The 19,576-nt window shown below is 53.0% G+C and overlaps 1 protein-coding gene across 9 annotated transcripts in view; it reads left to right on the forward strand.

The window, feature by feature from the left end:
* The first annotated feature begins 272 nt into the window (after positions 1-272).
* Rai1 (retinoic acid induced 1) overlaps positions 273-19,576 on the forward strand; it is a 102,372-nt gene continuing 83,068 nt past the window's right edge. For 7 of the 9 annotated variants that reach the window (XM_076542478.1, XM_076542482.1, XM_076542481.1 and 4 more), the window contains exon 1: positions 273-430. The gene's annotated coding sequence lies outside the window, so the exon portion shown is untranslated. Of the gene's footprint in view, positions 431-1,568; positions 3,621-19,576 lie in introns of those variants that run through there. The other 2 variants (XM_076542486.1, XM_076542480.1) reach the window with 2 other exon arrangements.

Below are 19,576 nucleotides of genomic sequence, written 5' to 3' on the forward strand. Positions count from 1 at the left end.
CGCCCGGGAACTTTTTTCCTCGCGCTCTCGCTCTCCTGCTCCCCCCCGCACGTCGCCCGCCCGCCGCTCTTCCTGTGTGGAGGGGATCGCATTTCTCTTAGGCTCCCGCGGGCACCAGGCAGGCCCGGTAGGGTGCGCGGTCAGGGCCCGCTACGCGCGCCACCGGCTCCGGGCGTCCCGGTGCCGCCCCCGCTCGCGCCTGGCCTCGGACAGGCCGCTCGCAGAGCCAGGCGGCGGTGGCGGCGGTGGCGGCGGCGGCGGCGAGGGTAGCTGGCAGCCCGCCGTGTCGCGGTCCGAGGAGGGGGCGCCGCGGCCCACCCTCCTTCCCGCCTGGTCGGCCGCCGCGCCCGACACCCATGGGCGCGCGGGCCTCCGGGCCGCGAAGTCGCTGCGCCGGACGCCGGGCCCCGGAGTGAGAGCGGGTACCGAGGTGAGCGGGGCGCCCGGCGCGGGGACAAGGACCTGGGCGCGCGCGCGGGGCGGCGGGGGGGGGGGGGGGAGGGAGGGCGGCGGTGCGAAGCGTGGGGACCCAGCGGGCAGGGGTCCGGGCGGGGGCGGGGGCCGAGCACGAGTGGGGCGCGGACGCGGGGTCGCGCGGCCTGGCTTTGTGTAGCGCCGGCGTGAGGCCGCCGGTGGCCGGGTAGGGGCTGCAGGAGGGTGGTTCTGGATCGTCGGTGGCCGGCTGGGAGCGGGGCGCTGGGAGCCGAGGCCCAGTGTCACCAAGTGTGGGGCGGGGACGTGGGGCGGCGCGGCGCGGGCCCGAGGGAGCTTTGTGAGTGCGTTCTGGGTGGGGACCGGGAGCCCGCGGCTCGGTGCGTAGCCCGTTCCCGGGTGTCCGAGCTGCGAGGGCCGCCGCTCGTGGCGACACAGGACATGGTACTCGCCGCGTGTCCCCCACCCGGGCCTGTGTGCAGGCCCCGCGTTGAGTAGGAAGCGGTCTCGGCGACCCGGGTGCTCCGTCGCGGCCAGGCCTGGGGCGCACGGGCCTTTCGGGGTGACGCCACCGTCTGGAGCCCGGGACACGCAAGCCTGGTGCTCTCCCGAAAGCAGCCAGGCCCGCGGGCCCTTGCGAGGCCGAGTCCCACGCCTTTGGAGGCAAGGGGACCTGTGGGGACTCCGGGCCGAGCGGGGCAGGGGCGAGGGCTTGGCAGAGCTCAGGGGTGACATTTGGAGCTCGGGTCACAACTGGAGGCCTTCAAGGAGGGGCAGAGGGGAAGCGAAACACAAGGCAGGCTCCAGGTCGCAGCGGCCCCAGCTTCCTGGGGCGCCCGTTTTCCCAGAGACCCGCTCCTTCTCGGGGCTCTCAGTTGCTCATTCACACAGCAGGGCGGGAGTGCGGCCAGGAGCTGTGCCTTCGTCCCGAGAACCCTGGACCTGGGGGCTCTGAATGGATTAAACCCAAGCGTAAGACGCTCCCGGGAACTGGGGACGTGCGGCTGCGTGCCTGCATGGCGAACCCAGGCCGACGCTTCCCAGCCCACCGCACGCACTCCCGCAGCGCCTGTGTCGCGGTTCTAGCGGGGCCCCGCGCCCCCCCCCCCCCTCCACCCCCTTTTCCAACGGCAGTGCTGTGTTGAGAATTCAAGGGCATTACATCTGGTTGCAATCTAGTTTCATGCGGCTGCTGGGCTGTTAAGACCTCGCGCTGACGTCAGAGCAGGGGAATTACTTCTTTTTATTTTATCTTTTTTTAGTTGTCTGCTGCCCTGGGAGGGGAGGCGGGTGGAGAGTGGGGCCAGGCAAGCTGTGATGTGGAGGCGCCAGCGCGATGGGAGCCCAGATCTGGGAGCTCTGCTTCCTATCCTATCCGCCTTCTCCTCCCCCATTCTCCACACACTCCTCTCTCTCAGCTCAGCTCCAGTCAGACTCGGGTTGGGGGCAGTGGAGTGGAGGCCCTCCCTGGCTGACTACACAGCTGTTTCCAGAGGTTTCTCTGGGACGTGGCCCTTGGGATCTGGAAGCTGAAGAGTAATCTAGTTTCCCACCCCTCCTCCCAACACCCCAGAGGGGATGTGGGGCCCAAGAACAAGGCATAAACACAGTCATCCTAGTCCCAAGGCAGCCTCCCCAGAAGTCTGGCCAGGCTCTCTTCACAGTCGTTCCTTGGAGAGGAGAGTGTATGGGGTGATTGAGATTTCAGAAGCCATCTTAGGAGGGGGCAAAATGCGACCTTCCCTGACAACCAGGTACCCCTCTGACTTCTGCAGAGGGGCCTCCAGCATCACAAGTGTCTTGATTTCCACTGGTCCACGAGGCCTCTGTATGCGGGGCCCTTATTCCCTTTTAGGCCCCAAATCTAAACCATTGATTTAAAAAGCTCTACCCATGATGAAACCCTGCTGTGTATGCACATGCACACGCGCGCGTGCGCGGACACACACACACACACACACACACACACCCAAAAAAACAAACAACAACAACAAAAACCCCTGCCATGTGCAAAGTACTTTGTAGGTCACAGTATTGTTCCTACTCACAATATATAGCAAAAAGAAAAGTTTAGCAAACAACCCTTCTAATGCATGTGCTGGTCGCAGACATTTTCTGTTCTAGTCTATTTGATTAGAAAAACGACTGGTTGTCACCCACGAAATCAGTGTTTCACAGCCACCGATGGATCAACAAATTTGAAAAGGCAGGCCTAGGAAATGGATCTGCTATATGTTCCTTCAACAAACAGTAATCGAGACCCTACAATTGCTGTCTTTTTTCATTGCTCAAGTAATATGTAGAGAGGTTCTCACTGTGAAAAATGCAAATAACAAAAGAGAATGTAGCATGAAAGCCCCTCAGCCCAGGTGGCCCTGTAAAGTTTGAGTGGCTCCTTCCATCCTCTGCTTCTCAGCGTGTGCAAGAGGCTGTGTACAAATCCATAGTTTTATTCTTCCCCACTGGAAAACATCCCCAGGTCTCTACAACCCGGCTTTCCTCTCTGCATGGGAGAGGAGCAGGTGAGGTGCTTCAGGGCTGGACTCTGGATTGACTCCTGGCTCCACCATCTGCTGAGGGAGTTGTTTATCACTCTGGGCCTCAGTGTCTCCATCTGTACACTGGGAATCCCGGGGCTGACTACAGCTGTAGGTACCCGTAGATGGTCAGGTCAGCGATTCTGAGGAAGGCGAGCTGTTGTGTCTTCACTGCTGCTATGACTGCTCTTCTATGTCCATGGCAGCACATAGTTGCCCTTTTTTGCCTCAACCAGCTGCCCGGGCTGTGGTATATATGTATGTCTGTGACTCCCAGGGAGGAGGAGCTTTGTGCATTGTAAGGATGCCCTTAGGCCAGGGTTCTCTTTGGGACAGGCCCTGGATGCCAGGCCCCAGAGAACATGGACTGTCCAAAGACCTACTGTTTTCAAGGCGGTGTTAGCGTCTAAACATGAAACATTCCCGGAAGGTTGCTACCCAGTGACAGGTGTATGAGACCCAGGTAACAACCAAGATCTTCATGGAAGAGGGGGTTGTGAGCAAGTGATGTACCGGGCATGAGTCGAGAAGGAGAGAGGACCATGCCTGCTGCTCTGGAGACTTTTGTGTTTTGGACACTTGACTCAGGAGGAAATGGTGAAGGAGCCGTTGTACCAGGGCCTCCTTGTTGGCCTCCCCGCCACCTCCCAGGTGAGATTGGAGTGATCTCTCCAAACCCCAGCAGCTACCTTGAAGTTTTCTTTTGATTTCTGAACAGAGGTGAACCAAGGGTCCTTCACATGCCCTGGGTCCTCTCTGGTGTCCTCTGCTCTGCCCCTGCATACTACCCTGCTTTCAGCTCAGCTGTTTTCGTGCCAGCCTCTTGAGTTTGCCTGGGCTGCCCTTTCCACCTGGGTGCCCTTCATCTGCCTCCCAAGACCCAAACAGACATCCTGTCTCCTCCTTCTGACCTCCAAGAGAATGACTCATCGCTCTTTGTCTATGTCAGTGGCCCAGCGTGGATCTCTGAATGATAGGCCCTTCTGCCTTGCACATGAGGCTAGAGCAGCTGAGTCTCAGTGACTCCTTCCAGGGCCCACAGCCAGGGGTGGGGAGTAGAACTCAGATGTCTAGGAATGCTTCCTGGTAGGGGCCCCAGGTGAAGTGCAGAGAATAGGAACCTCACAGCCACTCAGAGGCCCCTTTGATCCTTGGCTGGGGCCTGTTCTCTGTGAAGACCTGTGTGTGTGTGTGTGTGTGTGTGTGTGTGTGTGTGTGTGTGTGTGTGTGAGTGTGTGTGTGTGTGAGTGAGAGAGAGAGAGAGAGAGAGAGAGAGAGAGAGAGAGAGAGAGAGAGCGCGCGAGCGCGCGCCCAGTCGTCGCCATCCTTGCCCCCCCTCCCCAACCAGGGGACTGGAAGAAACTGGCTCATCCTGTTTCTCCAAGAATGAGGGTGAGCTGTGCCCCTTTCCGGTGGGTCACTGAAGACCCAAGATTGGAATGTGACACCAGGGAGGGGGAGGCCACAGGAGGCACAGGCTGAGACTTGGCTGCCAAAAGACAAGAGTTTGTTCTTGTTTGCTGGTTCTGGAGCCCTTCAAACAGAGGGGCAGGGGTGGGAGAGACACAGATAGGCAGGGAGGCATGTGCAGGGCTCAAGGTGTGCAGGGGTGTTGGGAATCAGGAGTGGGACAGAGGGGAACTTAAGGGAATGTCAGAGGAATTGAGGTGTTCTTGCTACAGATCCATAGGCTTCTGTTCAGGAGAGAAAGCCGTCAGGGCTTTGGCCACATCAGGCATTCCTTCATGAGTTCATTGGTTTTTGAGCATCATTTGTGTGCTCCACTCAACAGACCAGTGTTAGTCTTTAAGGCCCTTGAAGTGGTGGCACTTAGTAGACAATCCACAAATGTCCCATTTTTGCTCAGTAGCCTGCCTGGATGGTGGATGGCACATAGGGTCCTGTGAAGAGGAGAAACGTCTGCACCAGGTCCCAGGACAGGGAAGTCATGTGCCAGAGCCCAGGACAGGGATGTGGCTGGGAGCTGTGGGGAGATGCTGGAGTCAGTGAGGAATCTGTCCCCTCGCTCTCTAGACTCAGTGCAATCAGTGTCCCCACAGTGGACTGCGCTTAGTCTGTAGGCCTGCGTTGCTCATTTCTTGGGGTGGCGTGTGTGTGTGTGTGTGTGTGTGTGTGTGTGTGTGTGTGTGTGTGTCTGCTAGTGGAGAGGGCTGCTGAGATTGGGCAGCAGGATTGCTTAATATCCATCCGAGACCTGTAGGGGCTTGAGAGAGGGTGTGCCGGGGAGACTGCTGATCTGCACAGTGGACTCTCTTGGGACAGATCAGCAAGCACCAGATTAAGAATCAGAGAAAAGGTCTAAATTTCAGCCACTGCTTTAGGGGAGCCAATTTTCCTTTCCCTGAGCATCGGTTTCTTCTGTCAAAAATGGGAATATGAATTGCTGCCAACATTAAAGGTGACAATGGCTTTGATTTGTTTTGTGACCTAAAAAGCAAAGAGGACCCTATAGCTTGGGGACATAAACACGAACTTTGGGTGAAGCCAGCCTGAGTTCAGATCCTGTATCAGCTACTGTTTGGGGGGCTCTATTTTCCTCCATTTTAAAATAAGCATAAGAGGGTCCTTCTGGCACACAGCCCTCCTCTTGACTGTTATTGTTGGGTTGGTGCTTATTTTTGTGATGCTGGGGATGGAATGTAGAGCCTTTAGCCTGCTAGGCACGTGTGTGTGAAGCCTGTTCTGTACCCCAGCCCTGGACTGTTCCTCTTCCTGCTGAAGAGCCCCGCACCATGGACAAGGCATCAACGACTGTCTCCCTTGTCAGAGTCACCTCTAACCCTCGCTTGCAGAACAGGGAGTCCAATGCCTGTTTCTCTTCTGGCGAGGTGGAGGTCAGTGGAGGGAAGACAGATGAAAATGATTGGCTTCTGGCCACAGTTTCTGTTTGCAGAGGGACTTTGTCCCAGTGATGAGTGTGGGACCCTAAGAAAGTATCCAGCAGCTTGTGATTTCAGTGGCTTGTAACCAGTTTCATTTGTTCAGTCATGGATGCTGCGTGACTCAGATATTCCAGGGTGCATGGGCTTTGGCCATCCCTAAAGCACAGTGCATTCTCGGTCTCTGTCTGTCTCTGTCTCTCTGTCCCTCCCCCTGCCCCCTGCCTCCTATATGTGCCTGGTTTCTATGGAGGCCAGAAGAGGGTGTTAGATCCTCTGGAACTGGAGTTGCAGTGGACTTTTAAAAAATATGTATTTCTTGTGTGTATGTGTCTGATTGTGGGTATGCCATGTGGTACCCTGGAGTTACAGGTGATTGCCAGCCACCCTAACGTGGGTGCTGGGAACCATCCTTGCGTTCTCTGGAAGAGCAGTATGTGCTCTTTAACTGCTGAGCCACTGCCCTCCTATGCATAGTGGTAAGCAGCCTGGCTGTCCACGTTCTGATCCAGGTTATTTTACTTGGGCAGCTTACCTGTCTCCCTTGCTCATTTTCCTTGTCTGTGATGTGGAAGGCAGTGAGTACCATTCCTTACAGGGTTACTGCCAGAATGGAGAAATCTGAGTTCATGCAGATAAAGCACCATAGTGTCTGACGTATGCAGAGTGTTCTCTTAGAAACGGCTCTTCTTACTCGGTGCCTGGGGGAGGTCAACCTAGCCATACTCCAGCCAGGGGCAGCACCACTGGAAAGAAGTAGTGGTCCCTGGCCCTGCGGGAGCAGTCAGCTCCTGGACCAGTACTCGCTGCTGCTCTACCTCAGCCAGGCTAAGAGGATAATGTAAGGCTGGCCCTGCGTGGCTGTGGAGGTGCATTTCAGGGAGCCTCTGGGAGGCTGTATTCACCCTAGAAGATTAAACCTGGTCTGGCACAAGTGAGTGTCAGACTTGAAGAAGGAACTTTGACATCTAGTGTTAAAATCAAAGTGTTTTCTAGTTGAGTCTCCATTAATTGCCAGGGGCCATTATGCTGTTCCTGTTTGTCCTAGGCAGGGCCCCCAACCTCTTAGAACCTCTGCATCCTCATTTATCAAATGGCCAAACTAAATGCCAATGTATATATTTTAAAGCACCCACCGTTCAGGCCTGGGATGGGGCTGTCACTTGTGTGCCAACTGTCCTGTCACCAGTGTTGTCATTGTTTAGTTCTGACAACGAGCTCGGGTCAGGGCCTGCCTTCCGGGAGCTTCTAGTCTAAACGGAAAATGAACAGCGTCTGAGATTAGGATAGGAGGTGAAATCAAAACCACCTGTTCCGAGATGGAACAGAGGTATGAATTTGCTCATTTCAGGGGCACTGGGATAGGCCATGGAGAGGTGGTTCTCAAGTTGAGGTGATTTTGTCACTTGGGTGATGTCTGAGTCATGTCTGGAGGCATTCGTGGTTGTCTCAGCTGAGGGACACTGCAGAACACTGTGCAGTGCACAGTCACCCTAACAACAAACCCCTGGCCACGGCATCGGTAGCACTGAGGGCTCACCAAGCCCTGCTTGCAAAAGTGGTAGTAGCCGCCGAGATAGACAGTCCCTGCCATTGTGAAGTGTCCAGTCTGGTGGACATGCTGGCACTGCAGAAAGGACTGTGTAACAATCACAGTTGCATGATTAGTCGTGATGTGCTGAGCTAAAAGGAAAGTGCAGACCAGTGATGGCCTTCCGCAGTCTTTCTCGTCTAATGCATGGCCCAGTCTCTAAGGTTCAGAGGTGGAGTGGACGGGTGTCATTGCAAGGCTGGCTGCCAGAAAAATACTAAGCCTTAGGGGATCTGGGAGAAGCTTCCAGAGGTGGGGAGATGCTAAGGGGAAGCCCTTTTCTGTCTTCTGGTTGGAGGACCTGCAGCTCCTATTATGTTGTTCTGTGGAGACCGAAGAGACCAGGTTAGGTATGGGAGAATAGAGGCCATTGCTGCCCCGGGCTGTTCTGTGACTGAAACCTACATGCTGGCCCTCCTTTGCATTACATCCTCTAATAGGTGGGGTGGGGGGAGAGAGAGAAGGAACATTTTCATGTCAGGCACAGAGAAGAGTGGGGATGGGAAGCAGTCCTATGTGTGATACCTTTGAGACAGCACAGAAAATCCCCACTGTGGCTCAAAATAGCACTAAAAACAGAGGGTTTGCCAAATCAGACTTAGCATAATGTTGACAGAGCTGGCTTTATTCCCTTGGGGTGACACTGTCTCCTGGGCAGAATGGGAGCTTAGGGACCTCAGGTGGAGTGGCCATGGCCTTTACCTGAAGTTTATAGAGGTCAGAGATGGGAAGAGGGGATGAGATCCCTGCAGACAGGGCCACTTGGTGAAGGCAAAGGCAAGGAGGTGTGAGTCCTCTGGTGAGTGAAGGCCGGTCTCCTGGAGTGCCGAATGAATGTGATGGTCAGGAGAGCTGTCATTTAATCTGTGCCTGGCTTGTGTCAGGTATCGGGTGGTCCTAAGTCTTAGTAACTGTTTTGTGAGGATTATCAAGGAAACTAAAGCTCAGGAAGGTTAAGGGACTCACAGGACCTCAACCAGCTGAGAATCACAACTATTGAGTGCCAGGTTAACCTAGCATACTACCTATCCCTCATGCTAGTCACTCACCCATTCATAGACCATTGACTGCTGTGAAATAACACTGTGATCTGGAAAGAAAAGTTTTAAGGTTTGAAGATAGACAGTCCTGAGGTTGAATTCTGACTAGGGATTTTTGTTGTTGTTGTTTTCCCCTGTGGCCTTTTCTTTTGGTTTCCTCTGTCCTCTGGTGGGCACAATATTTTCATCCTAGAAGTGGCCATAGAGGTTAAACTCAACCTGGAAATGGAAAGAGAGGCCCCGGGGAGGTAAAGACCCGCCCTGGGCCACCCAGCTTGGCAGGGTGCAATAAAGAGCTCTGGTGGAGGAGCCAGGCCAGATTGCCTATCTCTGTGCTATATCAGTGTCGAATTTCTTTATTTGAATGGGGAGAGAGGGCAGCCTCCCTCTGCAGGTAGAGAAGGTGGTGTGGAATGTGGCTGTTTGTTTTTCTTTGCCTGTGAAAGCCTTACTTCAGCTCACATTGACTGTGCAGAGCTTCTGACACAAGACATTCTCTGGGGGTGCCTAGCCGAGGTGAGGGCACCCACCAAATAATGAGTGGGAACTGGGAACCAGCACCATCCTTCTGCCAGCTCCAGTGAGGCCTCCTGGTCCCCTTCATCTCCCTATCTCCTGGCAGACTGTAGGTTGCTTGGAAAGCCAGGGCAGCCTTCCTGACAAACAAATCTTGTTCACATGGAGAGGGGGAGGCTGGCTGAGCCTGGCTGAGCCTATCTGCTCTCCTCCCCCTACCCAGACATCTCCCCACCCAGCTGGCACCCTATATTCTGAGACACCTTGAAGGGGCTCCAGTGTCGTTGTCGTTTGTGAAGCCATCAACCCGAGAGCCCCTTGTACTAGGGAGGTGGATTCGAGGAATGATGGGGTGATCATGAGGCAGGGCTTTCTGCAATGGCTGCCCCTCTCTCCCTTCCGCCCCTCCTCTTCAGCCCGCTGGCGGCTGAGAGAGGAAGCCCTGCCGGCAGGTAGCAGAGAAAAGACATAGGATCCAGGGGGGAGTCGCAGTGAAAGCAAACAAACAGGCCTTTGTGTGGCTTCAGATTGGCGGCTCAGAAGGGAAGCCAGGCCTGTGGTAGGCGAGAGAGGGAGGAGGTATGGGAGGTCGGGCCTTTGCTCCTGGCCTTAGTTGGGCTGTGGGCAGCCCGAGCTGGGTGAAGAGGCCATTCCTGCAGACAGGCAAAGCTGGGCCCTGCCACTTGACTTCTGGACGTACCTAACGAATTTACTCCCTGGAGCTACCACACCTCAGTGGTGTAATGGGCCTGGCCAGTGCCAGGCTCTCATCCCACTTTGCTGCCTGTGGCTGCTAGGAAGAAGTGGAGTAGTGGGGAGAGAATCATGGCCACCTGGGAGGACAGACTTTTCAGAGCCAGGAACACGGCGGGGATTTCAGTGGGGGAGGCAGTCCTGCGGAGGGGAAGCAGGTTCACTGTGCAGTGACAGGCAGTGGGGGTCGGCAGACAGATGGTGTCGAGGACCCCCAGGTCTGGGAGCCAAATTGCCCCACCACTGGTGCAGGCCGCCGGGTTGGGGGCATAGACACGAAGACCGGCTTCCCCGTAGAGAGTGTGGGGGGCGTCTTGGGTAGTAGTGGTAGTGGAGTCGTATTCATTATCCTAGAGAGGACACGCGCGCCGGCCAGCCTCCTCCAGGCTGCTCAGGCCAGGACTCAAGTCTACGGAGGCGCGGTCCGGCCGGACGATCAGGCAGCTGCGTGGTCGCTCCGGGGCCATTTCCTCTCCTCTCCACGACCTCGAAACGGGCAGACGCCCGCGCTTCCTGCCCGCCAGCCCCGGGCGCCCCCCTAGGCGGCGTTCCACCCGGGAGGTGCGCGGGGCCGGGCGGGGCGGGCACTGCGTCGCCATGGCAGCGCCTGGCCCATCATGCTCCGCGCTGCTGGGACCGGCAGCCAAGGCCCCGCCCCTGGCAGAGCCGGGCCCCTTTCCGGGAACGCGAAGCCGGAGGCGTGGCTTCCAGACCTGCGACGGTGCTCTCGGGACTCCCGGCCTGTGTGCTGCAGTTTACCGCTGCAGTTTACCGGGAAGGATACCGCTCCCGCCCCCTCCCCGGGGGGAGTCATAGGCTCGGTTCTTCTTTGCGCTTTCCCTCGAGGATGAGGAACGGGGAGCGCGTAGACACTCTCCTGCCCAGGCAATGCTGGGTCCAGAGGTTCCGCTGGCCCTCGACGGAGCCCAGCACTTGGCCCCCTTGTACTTGGCAGCCGTTTGGTTGCTTGGCTGGGAGGCTCATTCTTAACCTCCTGAGCCAGGGCCCCATCGCCTGCCCTGGGGAATCCTCTTCTTGAACTTTGTTGCCAAATTTGCCCCCCTATAACACTGCCCTTTCTCTGCATGCTTTTCATGCTTTGAATCCCTAACTTCACCCTCCAAATCTTTCTTTCCTCTAGTCCAGTAAGAAGCACCAATTCAGTTGGCTTCTGCCCCTTCTGCCTGTATGGAGCAGGCAGCTAAATTTAATACCGGTCTTTGAGTCTTAGCAGAAAGACTGTCTCTCTAGCAGCTGGACTCTGCCTTTCTTTGGCCTCATCCAGAGCACACACAGAATGAGAGTGGGTTTTTGTGGAAGCAGGGGATGCAGTCTTGATATATGATCCCTAGATAGTAGTAGTGGTGCACACCTGTACTACCTGCATTAGGGAAGTTGAGGTTGGGAGGCTAGCAAAACAGAGGCCAGCCTGGGCTATGCAGTGAGGTCCTGTGTTTGGGGAAAACGTCTTTCCCAATCTTAAGTTGGTTTTTTTTTGTTTTGTTTTGTTTTGTTTTTGTTTTTTTTCCATGAGGTTATCAGACTCCTAGTATGTTGACTGTAGAGAAGTCCAAAAGCAGGAGAATGAGGCCCACACATGCCTGTCATCCCAGCTCCTTGAGTACAGAAGGAAGACCCTTTGGTCCCAGGAGCTCAGGACTAGCCTGTGAAACATACCAAGACCTTCATCTCAAAAAAAAATTAATAGGGCCGGTAAGATGGTTTCGGAGGTAAAAGGGCTGCTGCCAAACCTGGTGACCTGAGTTCAGTTATGGTTGAAGAAAACGGACGCTAGCAAGTTGTCCTCTGACCGTGCGTGCACACACGTACAGGAGTTATCTCATCTATCTATCTATCTATCTATCTATCTAATCCCACAAGTATGTAGCCAGTGTTGACATGCGCTTTCCATAGATGTGAATGTGAGAAACAATATGGGATGAACACTCATGCAAAGAATGAAGGACTCATGCTGTATATTTGGATTTGTAAGGCACTTGGTGACTTTAATAGCTTTCTTCCCCTTGCTATAAAAGGAGGACAAGCTTATTATAGAACTTTTGGAAAATATGACAAGTTAAAAGGAAGAAATTTACCCATGGTCTGGTCTCTAGAGGTAGCTGTTTTGTCTGTCTTAGGGTCATCCCTGCTAGGTCTGTCCATTCGGGCACGCCACCACTCCTGTAGGTACATGAAGTACAAGCTCTGCCTTTCTCCTTGTCCTGTGCATCAGTGGGGGGCGGTGGATGGGGAGTTTCAGTCTTAGAGCTGGCAGTCTGTTGAGCTACCCAGATAGCCACTCTACTCACCTTGCTGTCCACAAACCCTTGGCAGGTCTCTCTTGTTGCCCTTAACCTCTAACAAGAGTCTTGGACCAGGAGTCTTTCTTGAAAGAGGCTGAGGAAGTCACCTGTTCTGTACAGGACTCTAGAAGGCTCTTCACCCATGGTGAGACCTGGGCTCAAGCAAAGGCTTTAAAAGCCAGACATGCAAGGCTGGAAAGCCTAGACCTAGCCTCCCCAGAGCCAGACAGCCTTCACTCAGACCCAGAGGCTTGTGTTCATTTCCTGACTACTCTTTTTGCCTGGACTTGCTGAGAATCAGGGTCTGCTGTCCTAGCTCCACAGCCTCTCACTGGAGGCACGCAGGCCTGCTACAGGGTACAATCTTTCTCTTTCTGGCCAACCTCCAGGCCTGGCTTCTAACTACCCTGCTTCCATCCACCCTCTAGGTGGCCTCTTTTCTTCCTGTCCTGACAGTGCAGTCCTAGCCACCCAAGCCCTCTGAAGCAGTCACTGGAGGATCAGCTGCTAGACAGAGCACTGGAAAGGCTCCTAAGATTAAGAGTGGAAAGCTTCCTAGACAGAGAATGTTGAACTTGCATTTTGAGTGGCAGCTGAATTTAATGGATGGAAAACCACAGACTGTCCCTTTCCTGGCACAGGGGCATCAGTAGCACCAGACCCTACCTGGTCACTACCTGCCACCACCAATGTGTACTATTGAAAAGATGCAGTAGGCATGTTATGAGCCTGCAATCAGCAGTCCTGTAAATTCTATTTTATTAATAAGCTTATTGATGTAGTGGCTATTAAAGACCAGTTCACTTTACCTGTATGGATGAAATCTGCCAGGTTGTGGCTGAGATTCCTTGTCTGCACATGATCGATTTTTCTGGGTTCTTTCCTGTGGGCTGGGCACCACCCATGTGTGGAATTTAACCACCTGAGGAGATGGGTACATGCCTGTGGATGTGAGTATATAGTCATGTCAGTCTTCTTTTTTCTTCCTTTTTTTTTTTTTTTTTTTTTGAGGTAGGCTCTCACTGTGTGGTCCAAGCTGTCCTTAAATTCACGGTAATCTTCAGCCTCCTCAGTGCTGGATTACAGGTATGTTCCACTCTATCTGCCCTTTGTTTATCTTTAATTTGTACTTTTTCCAACAAGAGATCTATATGTAGTCCAGGTTAGCCTCAAACTCATGATCCCTCTGCTTCCACCTCCCAAGTAATGGGGTTATTACAGTGGTTCTCAACCTTCCTAATGTGTCTACCCTTTAATAGAGCTCCTTGCCAGGTAGTGGTGGTGCTCACCTTTAATCCCAGCACTTGTGAGGCAGAGGCAGGTGGATCTCTGAGTTCAAGGCCAGAATGAGTTCCAGGACAGTTGGGGCTACACAGAGAAACTCTATCTTGAAAAATACAAAGAAAAACAAAACAGTTCTTCATGTTGTGGTGACCCATAACCATAAAAATTATTTTCATTGCTGCTTCATAACTGATTTTGTTACCATTATGAATCATACTGTAAATATCTGTGCTTTCTGATAGTCAAACCCTGGGAAAGGATTGTTCAACCCCCAGAGGGGTCAGGACCCACAAGTTAAGAAACACTGGGTTATTGGGTTTGCCACTATGTCCAGTTAGGTCAGTGTTGGCAATGGGTGTATGTTATGGCTACTCTTGGTTGTCAACTTGACTACACGTGGAATTAACTAAAACCCAAGCACCTGTGAGGGATTTTCCTTAATTAAATCATCTGAAGTGGGAAGACTCACTTTTAATACAGATGTTTTGAGGTGGAGAGATCTACTTTTAACCTGGCCACACCTTCTGCTGGCAGCCTGTATAAAGGACACGAAAAAAGGAAGTTTGCTCTCTTTGCCTGCTTGACCTCACTCTGCTGGCAAGTCCGTTCCTTCGCTGGTTAGAGCCTCCTTCAGGATTCCAGCGTAGCCTGAAGACCAGCTGAGACATCATCCTTACAGACTGAACAATTACTGGATTCTTGGAGTTTCCATTGGTAGACAGCCACTGGACTAGCTGGACCACAGTCTGTACACTCTAATAAATTCTTTCTCTTTCTTTCTCTCCCCCTGTCCAAGTTCTGTTCCTTTAGAGAACCCTGCCTAACACAGTGTTTAGAGGGGCTGCTGATTTTTGTCAGGTTTCCAAATCATTCATGTTTTAGTGACCTATGAGGGCTTGTGTGAGTTTGCTCTCATGTGTAAGTGGGTGCTGGCGTAGCTATATGTCTGTGTTTGTGGTAGGGAGCAGTATGTGGTTATGGGTGTGTGCCGCGTGGAGGGAGGCCTCTGTGTTGTTAGGGAGGAGGTGCTGTGGGACTCTGCTGCTTTGTGTGGTGCTGGTGATGGAACTAAGCCCTGAGCGTGTTTGACCAGTGCTCTGCCACGGTGCTGTAGCCTTCTGCCTTTTTGCTGTTGGTATTGGTGTTTCACAGCTGGCTTTGAACTCCCAATCTTGGTGCCTCCATTTCCTAAGTACTCGGTCGCAGGCATGTACCAACACACTGCTTTTTTTTTTTTTTTTTTTTTTTTTTTTTTTTTTTTTTTTTTTTTTTAATGTGAATTGGTGTTTTGCCTGCGTGTATGTCTGTTTGAGGATGTCGGGTCCCCTGGAACTGGAGTTACAGACAGTTGTGAGCCGCCATGTGGTTGCTGGGAATTGAACCTGTGTCCTGTGGAAGAGCATCTCTCCAGCCACTCCACCCTCCCACCCCGAGTTGCTCTTTAAGGGCATCTGTTCTTACGTCCTTGGAGGACTAGGTTTCTCACCATCCTTGGTGACCTCAGTGTGGCTGGGCCTTGGATCCAGGAAGGGCTGCTTTGGAGGGTGGGAGTCACTTAACCTTCTTTCAGCAGAACTGGGTCTTCCTACCTGTGGTGCCAAGACCAGAGAATATTGGGGGGGGGGCGTCTCAGTGGTCCAGGCCCATATTTCTCAGATGGAGAAACTGAGGTCTGGAAGAGCACACAGCTTGGTAATGGCCAAGCCAGGTGCAGAACATGTTTCCTACTCTGGGGCTCAGCTCTGAAGCAGCCCTTGCTCCTTACATGGGCCTCCGTAACTCTTGCAGAACACAGTAAGTGCTGGCCCCTTTCAGGGCTGCTCATGGTCGACTTACAGCATTGAGACCTCCATGGCTAAAGCAGAGATGGCTAGAGTTTGTCATGGAGTCCTAACCAGGCCTCAAGCACAGCAAGGCGTATGGGAAACTCTGCATCCTTTGGCCCCGGGTTCCAGGGACAAGTCAGCTCTTCATTTGAAGTGTCTCTGCCCCTAATCCCCAACAAAGTCCATAAGGCAGGAGCTGGGGAAGTAGCAGGTGCCTGTGTAGCAGCCTGTCCCTTCCCTTCAGTAGTAAAGGGGGTGTCCCTGTGGTGTTTGAAACCCTACCGCTGCTCAGGGCGCTGGGTCAGATACCTTTGCAGAGCAGCTGGCAGCTGAGGGGTGAGCTAACCCTCTGACGGGGAGAAGGGTGTTGGGTCTTCCCTCAGGCCTCCTCAGTTCAGTTGTGAAAGGACAGCAGTGGAACCCAGGTCCCCTTGGCTCTGATGAGGAGGCAGGAAAGGCCACAAAGAACATGGGTTTTTCTTGGCCATTGTGGTTTTTGTAGCAATACTATATTTCATCTGGTAAACAGCTGTGTGTGGCAGGCCTATTGTATGCAGGCAGTGAAATTATCTGTTGTCTGTATGAGCACTGCCCATAATGAGGGCTGGCCAGGCTAGGAGACTGTAATTGAAGAGCCTACTACCTGTGTTGGCATGCACTCATGCATTCATGTGTGAGAATGCACCTTGGTCACAAGCCAAGAAGAGGCCAAGAAGGGTGCAGTACTTCTCATGGAAACAGGAGTCCTAGCTAGGCTAGGGCCTGATCTGGGGACCGTGGAAAGGCTCAGTTAGTTAGAGCCACCACTGATTACTACAGAGAGTCTCTAGGCTCCTCCCTGTACCTCGGAGCTGAGTACAACTCAAGTAGCCAGTCTCCCCTCCCAGTGCTCTTCCCTTCCACCCAGGCTTCTCCAGCTGTTGTTCACAGCTTCCTTTGGAATTCTCCAGGCTCTGTCCCAGGGGATGCCTAGAGCCACCACACAACACAGCTGCCTCAGGCCCCACCTGCCATCTCCTCTTAGCCCTTTTGTTGTCCTAAGCACCCCACCTGGACTGAAGAAAGCATTAAAGAGAGGAAATCAGAGGACAGGCCGTTTCTCCCTCCCCTTGCCAGACAGCATTCAGTATTAATGCGTTCATTCACTTATTCATGTGACTAGTATTTCTGAATACCCGTTAGTAACCAGCTACAGCTACTATGCTACATGGATGTTGGCCCAGGGCTCCTCCTGCCATATGCAGCACACAACCTAATTCCTATTGTTTTGTTTTGTTTGTTGTTACTATTTTTGAAACAGGGTCTTGCTCTATAGTCCAGGATGACTTAGAATTCATTACATAGCCCAGGATGGTCTCCAACTCATGGCCATCTTTCTGCCTTAGTCTCCTAAGTGCTGAGATTGCAGGCATGAACCATCACAACCAGCGGCTTCAGACTTACTTTGAAGTCTACCCATTGGTTAGGATGTTGGGGTAAATACTTTGGCAATTCATCCGAAATCCCCAACTTTATCATCCTAGATGGCTGAAGCTTTCCTCACCACCTTTCTTACCATTCCTCTTGGCTTTGTCTCATATGGGAATAGGGCTTCCTGGTTATGCACCATGGCTTAAGTTTAAATCCTTACTGTGGCTTTAAAAAAGAAAGTTCATGCAGTGGTGGTCTTGGTGGTGGTGGTGGTCTTGGTGGTGGTGGTGGTCTTGGTGGTGGTGGTGGTGGTGGTGGTGGTGGCACACACCTTTGATCCCAGCACTCGGGAGGCAGAAGACAGCCTGGTCTACAGACATGGTTCCAGGACAGCCTGGACAACACAGGGAAGCTGTCTCAAAGAAAACAATACAAACAAAGGAAGAGCAGTGGCTCGGGGAGGGTGCCTGAGTTTGACCCCTGGAACCCACATGGTAGAAGGAGAGAACTGCTCCTGAGGTTGTCCTCTGACCTTCACACGTGCCACCCCTCCCCAAGATGTAAACAAAAGAGATGACTCCTCTACCCCCCCCCCCGTACCCCACTAAACTTTCTGTTCACTCCTGGCCCATCTCGTCTTCCCCCTAGTCCTCTGTAACACCTGAGGCACAATCCTGAGCGTAAGCAGTCCCTATGGGGACTGCCCTAGGCCTGCCTGTGTGGGCCAGTGTTGGGGGCACAGGGGGGAGTTAGGTTCTGGCACTGTCCTCTGTGGAGGTTGGCCCTAGAAAGGAATACTCCTCTGCTGGGGAAAAACTGATATACATAGAAGGTGTGAAGTCCAGCTTCTTACCTCAGCTTGGAGAGGAGGATGTGAGATGTTCAGGGGAAACAGCATGCCAGGTAGAGATAGCTGGAGCAGGAGCCTGGCTGGGGCAGGACAAATATTTGCTCCCTTGAGGGTAGAGGCTTGAGTGTAGAAAGGCGAGCAGAAGTTTGCGTCCTGCCTAACAACCTTCAGTAGCTCCCTATTGAGGCCACCTGGTCACCACTGGCAATCTAAGTTTGAGATATTTATTGGGGTCCTACTGTGCTCAGGGACCCAGGAATCAAGGCTGTGTGTGTGCTCAGTGGTGGTGGGCCCTGGGGGATAAGCCTCTTCTGAGTGCCTGGAATCCTAACATGCCTGGTCTTTAGACATAAATTGGCCCCACCCTTGTCTTGACCCCCAGATGTCCTTACAGGTGAATCAGCAGGCTACCAGGGTCATTAGGTGGCATCCCATCCAGGCAGACAGTGTACTCTGATTAATGAGGTGGTAGAAACCTGGAGGGATGTCTCCACTGCCTCATCTCAAGACCCTATCCAGGCTGGCCAGGGAATATGTACAGCCCGTGTTACCCTATGGGTTGAGTACTTCCTTGTACCTGAAACTCTTGGTGCCTTATAGCTTGTTACCATCTTGAAGTGGATCCTGCTAATATACCCTGTACATAGGACCACTGAAGCTATTAAGGGGAAGCAGAATGCCCAGCGTCACTCAGCTGATAGGACAGCTGACAGTCCATCAGAATGGACTTCAGATCCAGACCTGAAGTTTCTCCTAACCTGCGGGTTCTGGAGGTGGGATGAGTCACGCACCGGGATGACTGGGTGACTAGGACAGTGAGCAGTGCATACCCCCTCCTGGCCTCTCATCCCAGGAATTGGGTAGCCATTAAACAAACTCAAGGACTCAGGTCTCCAGGCAGAGGAGGGCTCTCTGGACACTAGGGAGGGTCCACTTCTGCCCTGTGCTCTCTGCTTCTGGAGGATGACTGCCCATGGAGGTACTGTGGGGTGGGGGTGCTTTTTGATCAAGCCCTTAATGTGAACAGCTGTTTGAATGCATGCTTGCAACAGCTGGAACAGGGACCTGCCTCCTAACTCGTGATGGGGGCCAGCTTCAGCTCAGAAAACTGATCTGTGCTTCTGGGGCTCTGTTGTGGAGACACTGATTGCTATGACTCCAGTATTCGTTGGGCACATATATTCATGTTGAAGACACATAGGTGCTAGGAATTTGATCACACCCCCACTTTATAGGCTCAAAAGCCGTTAAGATAATAGAGTTGGGTCTTGTATTTTTCTTATTACATTTTATTTGTTGTATGTGTAAATATGTGTATATATGTGTGTGTGCATGTGTGTAGAGGTCAGAGGACAACCTGTGAGAAGCGGTTCTTTTCTGCTATGCAAGTTCTAAGAAGGCACAACAACGAGCACATCTACCCACTGAGCCATCTCAAAGGCCCTTGCTGGGTCTTTTAAATTCCAGTGATGATTTTCTTTGTTCCTTGCTGCTCCCCAGACCCCTTACACTCACTGCCCTCTATGGTTTATGAAGGCGGAAGTCTGCACATGGAGTCTTGGTGTGGAGTCTTATATCTTTTGTGCCTCTTGGGCCTCCCTGGCAGAGCTGTCCCTGGAAGGACTGAACTGGCCAGCAGCCAGCCCAGCTCATCAGAATACAGCCCACTGAATGGAACAGGGTCTGTGGACCCAGTCTGGGTGGGCTGTTGTATCCAGGCTTGGTGGTGGAAGCCAAGGGCTGGACAACATTGGGGTGTGTAGGAATCTAGAATTACCTGGAGCAGGTTCGATGCGGGCCAGTTTCTTACAGGCTGTGTGACCTTACTGTGTCTCTGGGCTGTAAACTTCAACTGTCTTACGGAAAGTGGGGACATTCTGAATGGGGCCTGAGCATTAGGTTACTGTGAGTGGTCAACGAATCTAGGCCATAGGAAGCTTCCAATAAATTCTTTTGCTACTCCTGTGTGATATGGTGGGAAGTATTACAGTTAAGACTGTATTTGCTCAGGAGCATGTGGCCTGTTCTGACCTTGTCAAGCAAATACACTTCATAGCTAGGGTGGGATTCCTTTTCTCAAAGCTCATGGCTACTGTACAGTGAGAGAGATCCTCCTTACCACCCTAGTGGATAT

This window comes from Peromyscus maniculatus, chromosome 8, assembly GCF_049852395.1.
Source record: "Peromyscus maniculatus bairdii isolate BWxNUB_F1_BW_parent chromosome 8, HU_Pman_BW_mat_3.1, whole genome shotgun sequence".
In the NCBI taxonomy this organism is placed as follows: Eukaryota; Metazoa; Chordata; class Mammalia; order Rodentia; family Cricetidae; genus Peromyscus; species Peromyscus maniculatus.